General features: G+C 28.1%; 3 long non-coding RNA genes across 3 annotated transcripts; all 3 read left to right on the forward strand.

Annotated features, from left to right (window-relative positions):
• The first annotated feature begins 6,350 nt into the window (after nucleotides 1-6,350).
• On the forward strand, nucleotides 6,351-7,075 carry LOC110862196. Its single transcript, XR_002549139.2, has 2 exons — nucleotides 6,351-6,505; nucleotides 6,758-7,075. It is a non-coding gene; the product is annotated as an uncharacterized LOC110862196 (long non-coding RNA).
• Nucleotides 7,076-8,439: 1,364 nt separating this feature from the next.
• LOC110862197 lies at nucleotides 8,440-9,341 on the forward strand. The gene is made up of 2 exons (XR_002549140.2): nucleotides 8,440-8,579; nucleotides 9,027-9,341. It is a non-coding gene; the product is annotated as an uncharacterized LOC110862197 (long non-coding RNA).
• A 437-nt stretch (nucleotides 9,342-9,778) lies between these two features.
• On the forward strand, nucleotides 9,779-11,377 carry LOC118433388. Its single transcript, XR_004833359.1, has 2 exons — nucleotides 9,779-9,929; nucleotides 10,897-11,377. It is a non-coding gene; the product is annotated as an uncharacterized LOC118433388 (long non-coding RNA).
• Nucleotides 11,378-11,639: the final 262 nt, after the last annotated feature.

Here is an 11,639-nt window from a genome sequence, read left to right on the forward strand (position 1 = left end):
TAGGGCTTTTTCAAGTAGGGTATTGGGTAGGGCGGGCTTTGAAAAATGTCGGCCCTGCACATCTCTAGTTTGGAGTGATAAGTATAAATAAATGTCTAACTATTTTCGAGTTTTGATAAGCCACAAGTTTCAAACTTTGTGGATATGTTTTTCTGTATTTCCTAATTTTCCTAAAAATATTAATTCATCTTACATACATATTTATTATATATTTCAGCCACGTACGTTTTATTTCAGAAATATGTAAATCTTGGTCCATTTTTTGTAAATTCATTTTTTTGTGAATTTGTTTCGAGAATTTTATATATTTTTAAAAATAAAACATTTGTTCAAGTAATCTTTAGTTGAATTTAATGCATGAAAAATTTAAAAATAAAACTTTTGACGTTTCAATCGTCAATCGTTTTTGTAGTTTTATGAATTTTGTGTTATATTTTTATTTAACGAAAAAATTAACAGAATTTATTTTTTTCATCGTTTTTTGATATTTTTTCTCTCAAAATAAATATGCTAATAAGTGGTATGCGAAATTGTTAAATTTTAAATTTCAACGTCAAAAGTTTGATTTTTCGATTTATCAAATATGAAATTCTATAGAAGATTAGGATTTCTGTGTGCTTGAATCAGATTGCAAAAATTTTATTACAATTCACGTTTAGAATATTTTTTTTACGAATATTTGTGAAAACTATGGCTAATAAATTGAAAAAGTTCCAACTAGCATGCAAAACGAGGCGTAAATAAGATTCGTTAAAAAATGTTTTCCATCCGTTTTATATTATTTCAAGGATATGCAAATAATTGTTTTTTTTAATTCATTACTTTTTTAAATTTGTCGGTAATTTTATTAAATACGAAATTTTGATAACTAGATTTGGTAGATACGTTGAATTGTTCACGTCGTTGTTTGGAAAATTTTTCTGTAAATATAAGTACAATATGCTTATCACAGTTATGCAAAGTGGGTATTTTCTTAAGTTGTCGATTTCAACCTCAGAAGTTGCATTTTTAGGTTTTTGAAATATAAAATTCCACTAAAGGTCAAGTGTAAGTTTGGTGTTAGCTCGAATTACCAAAATTGTATTACAATGAGTGTTTATAATATCTTTCGTCCTAAATATTTGTGAAAATTATGGCTAAAGAAATTTAAAAATTTCAATAAGCATGCAAATTGAGTTGTAAATAAGCTTCGTTAAAAAATCTTTTACTTTCTTTTCGCAAGTACGTATTTTTAAATTCATAAATTATTGACTAAAATTGTCAACAAAATTGTTTCATTTAAAATTGTTTCATCTAAAACTTATAAAATGTAAGATGTACAAAATTTCTTGCGTAAATTTTACTCAATATTCAACCTCAACAGGAACACAGGAGGATTGATATTCCATCTAAAACTTATAAAACTATGGATTAATTTAACGCCAAATTGCAAACTGGCGTAGAACTTATTCAAATTTACAAAACAGTGATAATACTTTACTCAAATATTTACAATCGATCAAAACTGTGCAAATTTATAAAGCATAAGCTACAAATTTTCCCAAGATTAATATTAATCTTGTGAATTCCAAAAATTTTATAACAATGCGTGTTTAGAATCTCTTTATAATATTTGTGAAAATTATTGCTAAATAAATACAAAAACTTCCAACTAGCATGCAAATTGAGTCGTAAATAAAAAGGTGGAAATCATTTTCTGCGAAGAGCTCGGACTTGCCGTCGAGAAACCGAAGGATGGCTTCACAATGCAGCAATTGTGGGAGGTTATCCCGTCAAATTGATAAGCTAGGAATGATAAGCAAAGATAAGAAATATTTAATTATTTTATAATTTTGATTAGCTATTATGACCTTCAAACTTTGTAAATGTTCGTAAACAGAAACTTTATAAGAATCTATCAACATTGTTCTTTAAATGTTTCCAAGTTTTCATAAATATCAACGATCAAATTGATAAGCTAGGAATGATAAGTATCAAGGAATATTTAAATATTTTCTAATTTTGACAAGCCACAAGTCTTAAAATTTGTGGATATGTTCCTAAACAGATGATGAAAATTTTGAAAAATGTATCAATGTTTTTCTGTATTTCCTAATGTTCCTAAAAAAATGTTAATACTAGTTACACACATATTTATGAATCTCAGCTACGTACTATTTCACAAATATGTAAATCTTGGTCCATTTTTTCAATTAATTTTTGTGAATTTCTTTCGAAAATTTTATATATTTTTAAAATTTAAAAATTTATGTGAACATACAAATTCATCTATAGTGGAATTTTATTACTGAAAAATCTAAAAATAAAAGTTTTGACGTTGAAATCGTCAACCTTTTTGTGTTTTAGTGAATTTCGTGTTTTTTTTAATTGAACGAAAAATTACAGAGAATTCATATTTTTACGTCGTTTTTTGATACTTTTTTTTCTTAATATGCATAAATATTCTTATCAGTGGTATGCAAATTTTTACTTATTTCTTAAATTGTAGATTTCAACGTCAAAATTTTGATTTTTCGATTTATCAATTAAAAAATTCTATTAAAGATTAAGATTTCATTTTCCTCAAATCAAGTTTTTGAAAATTTAAAATAAAAAAATATGAAAATTGGATTTAGGTTTCAACGTCAAAAGTTATAATTTTAGAATTTTCAAATATGAAATTGCTCTAAAGATGCTTTGGGCACAATATTTCGGAATTCAATATTTCGTTATATATCGTTGCTAAAATGCGTGTTTAGCATATCATTAAAAAAATAAATTTTCGACAACATTTGTAAAAAAATGTAGCTGAATAAATTCAAAAGTTTCCAAATAGCATGCAAAACGAGTTTATAGATAAATATTATTTCAAACAAATGCAAATAATTGGTCTATCTTTAAGTCATGAACTTATTCCGGTGATTTTAAATACACAATTTTGTTCAAAAATTTGCAAATGTTTTATAAATTGATTATATTCATATTTTTTTTCAATGTGTCGACAATTTTAGGTATAAAATTTATTTCATCAAAATTACTGTATGAACACAACCCTCGACAAAAAATTGGCAGATTTGTTTGCTAAATTTTTATGTTATGTCATAAATATAATCTGCGATATGCTTATCACAAGTTTGCAAAATTATAAATTTTTGAGAATTTATAAGGTTAGAAAAATTAGCAAAATTGACGTTGGTTACAACGTCAAAAGTTGTATTTTTCGAATTTTCAAATTAAAAAAATCCTTTAAAGATAATGGCCCCGTGGTCCGCAATTTAAATGAATTGAAACGAGTTTTAGCATATTATAAAAAAATAAATTTTGTGAAACATTTATAAAAATTGTAGCTAAATAAGTTCAAAAATTTCGAGTTATGAATCGTAAATTAACTTGGGTCAAAATTTTTTCGTTTCTTTAATTACAAATATTTCAGAATATTTTTAACGATTAAAAAACCTGTATTTACTTAATTGCAATCTGATATATAAATATTCTCAAAACGTCTTTTATTAAATTATTATGAAATTTATAAAATTAAAAGATCCAACGTTTAAAAGGACTTTAATCATTGGTCATTTTTACGTTTCCACTTTTAGATATCACTTCAAATTGAAAAAAATGCACTTCAAATTTTTATTTTTATTTTAATTTGTAAAAATCCCAAAATTTCGAAATCATGGATTGATATTTTGTCCATTAAAAAAATAAATTATGTCTTTTATTACGTATTTCGTCAATTTTTGGTTTACAAATTAGAACAAAATTAATCACTTTATTAAAACACATACCAGTGTAAAATCATGCCGAAATTTATTTACGGAATTCTACCTGTCCAATTTCCACAAAAAAAGAATAATTTTTTCAAAAATCGCTAACGAAATATGTATATTTTTTTACTATTTAAAATTCAATTTGGCTACTAAGAAAGAAGACATAAACCATTTTCATTCACTATCAGTCCCCATCATAATTACATAAATGAATAAAAGTTAACAGGTATTAGTATCTACATATATCTAAATATGTGCTTATCACTTATATGTAAAATTATAATTTTTGGAATTTATAAGTTCAACGTCTAAAGTTTTATTTCTAGATTCTTCAAATATTAATTTTTAACGAAGGTTAGGTCGGAGTTTTCAATAAATTATCATAATTTTCTTGCAATGCGTAGTTAGAATTCTTTTCTACAATTATTTATGAAAATTGTGGCTTAATAAATTTAAAAAATTTCAATAAGCATGCAAATTGAGTTGTAAATAAGCTTGTGTAAATTAAAAAATGTTTTACTTTCTTTTTATATTATTTCAAAAATACGTAAATACCAATGTATTTAGTTTATATTTTTTTAATTCATAAATATTTAACTAAATTTATCGACAATTTCATTAGATACGAAATTTTTTGGCCAAAATTGCAGTATGCAAACAAAAACTTTGGTGGAAAAATGGCAGAGAATTTGAATTTTTTATGTCGTTTTTTGACATTTATTCTATAAATATACATACGCTGTATGCAAAATTATTCGTTTAAACGTCAAAATTTGGATTGTTAGATTTTTCAAATATAAATTTCCACTCAAGATGATAATCGCCATTCTGACCAATTTACAAAAATTTTATGAGGGGTGGTAAGAGTATATTTTTTCAAAGTATTAGGAAAATTTGTCAAATGAAGCTAAATTAATTCAAAAATTTCAAAAGTATGTCGTAAATAAGCTTGGTTTATAATTTCGTAACTAATAAAAGTGAATTTCTCAATGCAAAATTTTTGTTTTTGAATTTTATGATTTTAACGTCAAAAGTTTTATTTCTAGATTCTTTATGTATTAAATTCCACTGAAGATTAAGTCGAGCTTCTCATCTGATTCTAAATGTCACAATTTTTTATTACAATACGTTTTTTGGAATATTAAAAAAAATATATTTGTGAAAATTATGACTAAATCAATTCAAAAATTTTCAACTAGCGTGAAAAATGTATATCTTATTTCAAAAATATACAAATATTTGGTCTATATGTTTTTAATTCAATTTTTCTAATTTGTCTCCAATTTTATTAAATAGGAAATTTTGTTGACAAAATTGCAATTGCAAGCACAACCTTTGTAGAAAAAACAGTGGAAAATTTGAAATTTTGATGTAATTTTTTGGTAAATTATTCTGTAAATATATTTTTTACCAGTATATGCAAAATTATAATTTTACTAATGTTTGATTTTAACGTCAAAACTTAGATTTTTAGATTTTTTAAATAAAAATTTCCACTAAAAGATCAGTTAAATGTCGCTGGACAATTTACAAAAATTTTATGAATAGTGATTAGAAATTAGGAAATATTTGGCTAAATTAATTTAAAAATTTCCCATTAGCATGCAAAATAAGTCGTAAATAAATTTCCATAAAAAATTTTATCCCATTTTATCCCATTACTAAAAAATCAAAGAATTTTACCAGATTAATAAATCCTTACAAAAATTATCCAATTCTATTTTATCAATTATACAAAAATCAAAGAATTTTCCCACATTTTTAAAAATTTACACAAAAATATTCCCATTTTAAGAACACGTTACCAAATAAATAAATACATGCATAAACAAATACCAGGAAGCGCGAGAGTGGCCACATTTTGGCTCATTTTTACCTAAAAACTTGTACTCTAAATCTGCACATAAATACCCAATCAGTGACGTTGAGGAGAAGATTCTTTGCTGATTAACTAACTAACCAACAACATTAAATATTATTATTATTATTAACTAACTGACTTGACGAGACTACTCCACCACTAAATAAATCCTGTCCATAAAACAGCATCACGTTAAGAAGGGGACCATTGATAAAGTATGTAGTGCAAAATTTTGCGATTTTTTGCCACTTGCTGCCCACTCGCAACGTGTAACTTTTTACGCACCAACTTAGAAAACTGGTATTAAATCATTACCGACCGGAGTACATATGTGACTCTACCCGCACTCGTATTAAGGGGAATTACCCTTCAGTAATGTGGTGGTGATGAAAAATTTACCACTCAGGAACAATTTACTACCAATCCGGTAGAAAATTATTACCAAATCAATACCAGCACGGAGTATCTACCGGATTTTTAACAGCGTTGAACAGCGCGACGCCTCGGTTGCGTGACGTACTTTATGAACGTCCCCCTAAGACAACAACATTCTCTCGTCTACACAAACAACGGTACCTTTAAATGGCAAATTTTTGCCAATTCTTCTTTGTTCTTCGCCAATTCCAGTTTCTTACGTCACTTCGCCAATTTCATCATGAACGAAAATGTCCACCCGTACTCTGCACAATGGGCAAAGTATGCAAGGCGTGGTTGTCTGTAGAATGAGAATCTCCATGATTTTTTTAGGACGTCTTTGTTCTTCCAGAGCGTTCCATTTTTTGGTATAAATAGCCCTGCAAATGCATCATTCAAGTATCACCAGCCTTTTAATCAACTCTTATTACACAATCCAATCCAAGCTTCCAAAACCAACTCCGTCAAAATGAACAAGCTCGTAAGTTTCTGAAAATTTTGGGAATTTTAGTTTCTTTATAATTTTCCTTTCAAAATTTAGTTTCTAAAGATAAAAGGATTGTGGGAATTTTCTCACCTAATATTTCAATTTTGTAATCTGCGAATTTAAATTTCAGTTCAATTTTGCAGATATTACAGTTTTTACATATTTTTTTACGAAACTTATAGAATTTTCAAATTTCAATTTTATTTCAATTTTTGCTAATTTCAAAATTTTGCACTATTTTTCCAGTTTGTCGTCCTCCTCTTGGCCGCTGTTGTCGCCGCTGCCAGCGCGCAATACTACGGCGGATACGGATACTCCAACTTGGGTTATGGCTACTCGAACCTCGGATACTCCAACTTGGGCTACTCCTCCCTCGGATATGGTGCTTATCCAGCCTACGCCGGGTACGGTTATGGAGGACTCGCCTACTACAAAAAGTAGATCTTTTTACAGATCAACCTACCCTTAAAATTTGCGACCCAATAATCCGGCCAAAATTCGATCGGAACGTTTTATACCGAAAAAATTAAAGAAATAAAATCACTTCAGTTTCAAATCCTTATATAAAACTGACTAGTGAGACATCATTTGCATAATCTTAGCATCAAAAATTGCACACTCTGCATACATGAACCGCATTCATTTTTAACGGTAAAATTGCACGCTCAAAATTGAATGGCATATATTTTTTCAGCAAAATTGCAAGTTCAAAATTTCTTGACGAAAATATGTACGTTACAGCGAAGAAATTAAGGAACTAAAATCAGTTAATTTTTTTGAACTCCTCGCCTCAAACTAAACACGTCTGCAACGGTCCAAATAAAAAATAAACATTTTTGACCTTTGACCTGGTCTACGTGGTCACGGGGTCTTCATACGTTAAAACTGTGTCGATTTCTGAAATTCTCGCCCAAACCCAAGTCTAAAACAGTCGACACTTAAATTTTGACCTTTGACCTCGTCCTCTCGGTTATGGGTTGGTCGGAGGTCAAAAGTATTGACGAAGATGAATTTTTCGTTAAATTTCCTTTAAAATGATACCGCATATGAAAATTAAGGTAGAATTTTGCGTTTACTTCACGCCAGGGTGACCTTGACCTTGACCACAGGGCGCCCATCTTCGAACTCGACCTAGGGTCAAAAATTAGAAGCAAAATGGCGAAAACGGCGTCTGATTATATTGAGGCGTTCTAGAGATATCCTACTTGCCAACCCTTGACTTTTCCACATTAGTACAAACTATATAAAAAATCTTTTTTTATATACTAAATATTTTTAACAACTGCGTAAAATTCAAAAATCTATATATCACGTGAAACTTTGCAGTAATTCAACTAATTTTTAAATACAAAATTCTACCCTCTGTACACTTATTTTTTTTGACAAAATTACACGATCATTTTTATAGCGTGTCAAAAATTATATGAAAATATTTTACCACTAAGAAATTGAAGAAATAAAATCAATTTCAATCTTTAAACACATAAAGAAACAATACTATTAACCAACTGGTATTGAATCATGACTGGCCGGAGTACAAATATGACTCACCTACCGGCATCAGTTATCTCGATCACTACGGCGTAGTAATATTGAAGTAATGACCACTCAGAATCAAACTGTTACCAATTCGGTAGGGAATTACTACCAAATAAATTCCAGTATGGATGGAGTATATGTGTGACTCCACCGGGGGCTTTACAGTGTACTAGTGTACGCAATTCATAACTTTATAAATGTACCTATAACGTTAAATTTCGGCATTTTTGCAGTAAATATTGCATGCACACTTTGCAATTTTATTGAGATGTAGTTCCATACATGCAAAAATAAATTCTGCCAATTTACTGGTTATGATGAACATGATGAAGGTACGTGAGGCGTGGTCCAAAGTACAACAAGAATCTCCATGAATTTTTTAGGACGCCTTTGTTCTTCCAGAGTCCAATTTTCTGGTATAAATAGCCTCGCAAAGGCATCAGTCAAGTATCACCAGCCTTTTAATCAACTCTTATTACACAATCCACTCCAAGCTTCCAAAACCAACTCCTTCAAAATGAATAAGCTCGTAAGTTTCTGAAAATTTTGGGCATTTTCTAATTTAAAAGTTCAATTTCAATTCAATTTTGCCAATATTCAAGTTTCTATATTTTTTTAATAATGGGAATTTTCTAATTTAAAAGTTGAATTTTGCAGATACTACAGTTTCTCAATATTTTCAAGAAATGATGGGAATTTTCTAATTTACAAGTTCAATTTTTTAATTTTGAAGATATTTCAGTTTCTAAATAATTATGGGGGCAACTTTACAAAATTTTGGGAATTTTCTAATTTTGAATTTAAATTCCAATTCAACGTTACAGATATTAAAATTTCTACATATATTTTTACGCAAATCATAAGAATTTTCTCATCTACAGTTTCAATTTTATTAAAATTTTATTAAAATATCTATTTTATTAAAATTTTATTACAACTTTTTTGTAACAATTTCAAAATTATTTTATATTTCCAGTTTGTTGTCCTCCTCTTGGCCGCTGTTGTCGCCGCTGCCAGCGCGCAATACTACGGCGGATACGGATACTCCAACTTGGGTTACGGATACTCGAACCTCGGATACTCCAACTTGGGCTACTCCTCCCTCGGATACGGTGCTTATCCAGCCTACGCCGGGTACGGTTATGGAGGACTCGCCTACTACAAAAAGTAGATTTTTTTACAGATCAACCCTCCCTTAAAATTTGCGACCCGATAATCAAGAAAAAATTCGATCGAAACGTATTACACAGAGAAAATTAAATAAAAAAATCACATCATTTTAAAATCTCTATCTTAAACTGAGACATCATTTGCATGTGCTTGCATCAAAAATTGGACAGTCAATATACACGATTGGCAATCATTTTTTGCAGCAAAATTGTACTATCAAACTTGCATGGCATCTACATATTTTATTACAGCAAAATTGCAAGCTCAAAATTACATGGCAAAAATTCTCAAAAATGTTACACCGAAGAAATTAAAGAAATGAAATCAATAAAATCAATAAAATCTTTATGTATTTAAAGCATAACCGCATAAAATTCATCAATATATACATATGCCTAGCGTTAAATTTCGTCATTTTTGCAGTAAATATTGCACTCTCTTAATTCATGCATACCACAATATATTATGCATTTGCAATTTATCTATTCAATTTTATTAAGATGCAGTTACATACATATGTACATATATAAGCATCTCCATGAATTCTTTTAGAACGTCTCTGTTCTTCCAGAGTCCTATTTTTTGGTATAAATAGCCCCGCAAATGGATCAGTCAAGTATCTATCACCAGCCTTTTCATCAACTCTTATCACACAATCCAGTCCAAGCTTCCAGCTTACAAAACCAACTCCTTCGAAATGAATAAGCTCGTAAGTTTCTGAAAATTTTGGGAATTTTAAATCTTTTATAATTTTCAATTCAAAATTAAATTTAAAAAATAAACTATGGGAATTTTCTCATTTACGAGATCAATTTCAGCTCAATTTTGCAGATATTTCAGTTTCATGGGAATTTTCTCGTACAAAATTTCAATTTTCTAATTTGTAAATTGCAATTTCAGTTCTGTTTGTACATATCGTTTTTTTTAATTATGAAAATTTTCTGGTTAAAAATTTGAATTTTATTTGAATTTTATTACAGTTTCGAGTATAATACATTTTTAATACAATTAAATTTCTGAAAATTTTGGGAATTTTATATCATTTATAATTTCTAGTTCAAAATTGTTATTTCCAGTTTAAAAAATAAATTATGGGAATTTTCTCATTTAAAGTTTCAATTCTATTTCAATTTAACTAAAGTTACAAAATTTATTTTGTCAATTAAAAAAAATTGTGGGAATTTTCTACTTTTAATTCAATTTCAGTTAGAAATATTTAAAAATTTTATATTGCTCTATGTTTAAGAAATTATGGGAATTTTTTCTAATTTAATATCTCAATTATATTTCAATTTGTTCAAATATCAAAATTATTATTTGCAGTTGAACACAAAAAATATGAACATTTTCCAATTAAAAAGTTCAATTTCTGCCAATTTCTGGTCAATTTTATGAATTCAAAATACTTCAAAATATTTTATTTATTTATACTTTTGTAAAATTCTAGGAATTTTTCCATTTTAAATTTCAGTTATATTTCTATTTTGTTAAAATTTCAAAATTATTAAATATCTGCAGTTTAAACAAAAGTTCAATTTCTGTCAATTTCAATTCTACAATTTCTACTTACAATATTTTTATTTATTTACGATTTTAAAAATTTATGTAAATTTTCTCATTTAAAATTTCAGTTATATTTCAATTCTATTAAAATTTCAAAATTATTATTTTTTCAGTTTGTCGTCCTCCTCTTGGCCGCTATTGTCGCCGCTGCCAGCGCGCAAGGCGGATACTCCAACGTGGGTTATCTCGGATATGGTGCTTATCCAGCCTACGCCGGGTACGGTTATGGAGGACTCGCCTACTACAAAAAGTAGATTTTTTACACACATCAATGACAACCTACCCTTTCCAATTATTAAATTGCCATATTTTGTGTATTCAGCGGGAAATAAGAATTTTGAAATTTTAACAAAATTGAAATATATCTAAGTGAAATTTGTAATCAGAAAATTCCCATAATTGTTTAAAACTAGAGCCATATAAAATTTTAAAATATTTCGAAACCGTAAAATTGAAACTTGTAAAGTAGAAAATTTCCACAGTTTTTTCTAATTGGAAAAAGAAATTTTGAAGTTTATGATCTGACAAAAATTGTATCGGAACGTTTTATCCCGAAAAAATTAAAGAATTAAAATCGCTTCATTTTTAATTCTATATATAAAACTGAGACATCATTTACATACTTTTACATCAAAAATTCCACGGTCTATACACATGCATAAGATTATTTGCATAGTTTTTGCATAAAAAATTGAACGCTCTTCTTGAATGCATGGCTTCAAAGTATTTTTTTGCAGCAAAATTGCATAAATATTCGGGCAAAATGTTTCACACCGAAAAAAAAATCACGTCAATTTCAAATCTGTAAATAAATCTGAGGCGTCATTTGAAATGAAATTTTTACTTCGTTACACCC

The sequence above is a fragment of the Folsomia candida genome, unplaced genomic scaffold (genome assembly GCF_002217175.1).
Source record: "Folsomia candida strain VU population unplaced genomic scaffold, ASM221717v1 Fcan01_Sc050, whole genome shotgun sequence".
NCBI lineage: Eukaryota > Metazoa > Arthropoda > Collembola > Entomobryomorpha > Isotomidae > Folsomia > Folsomia candida.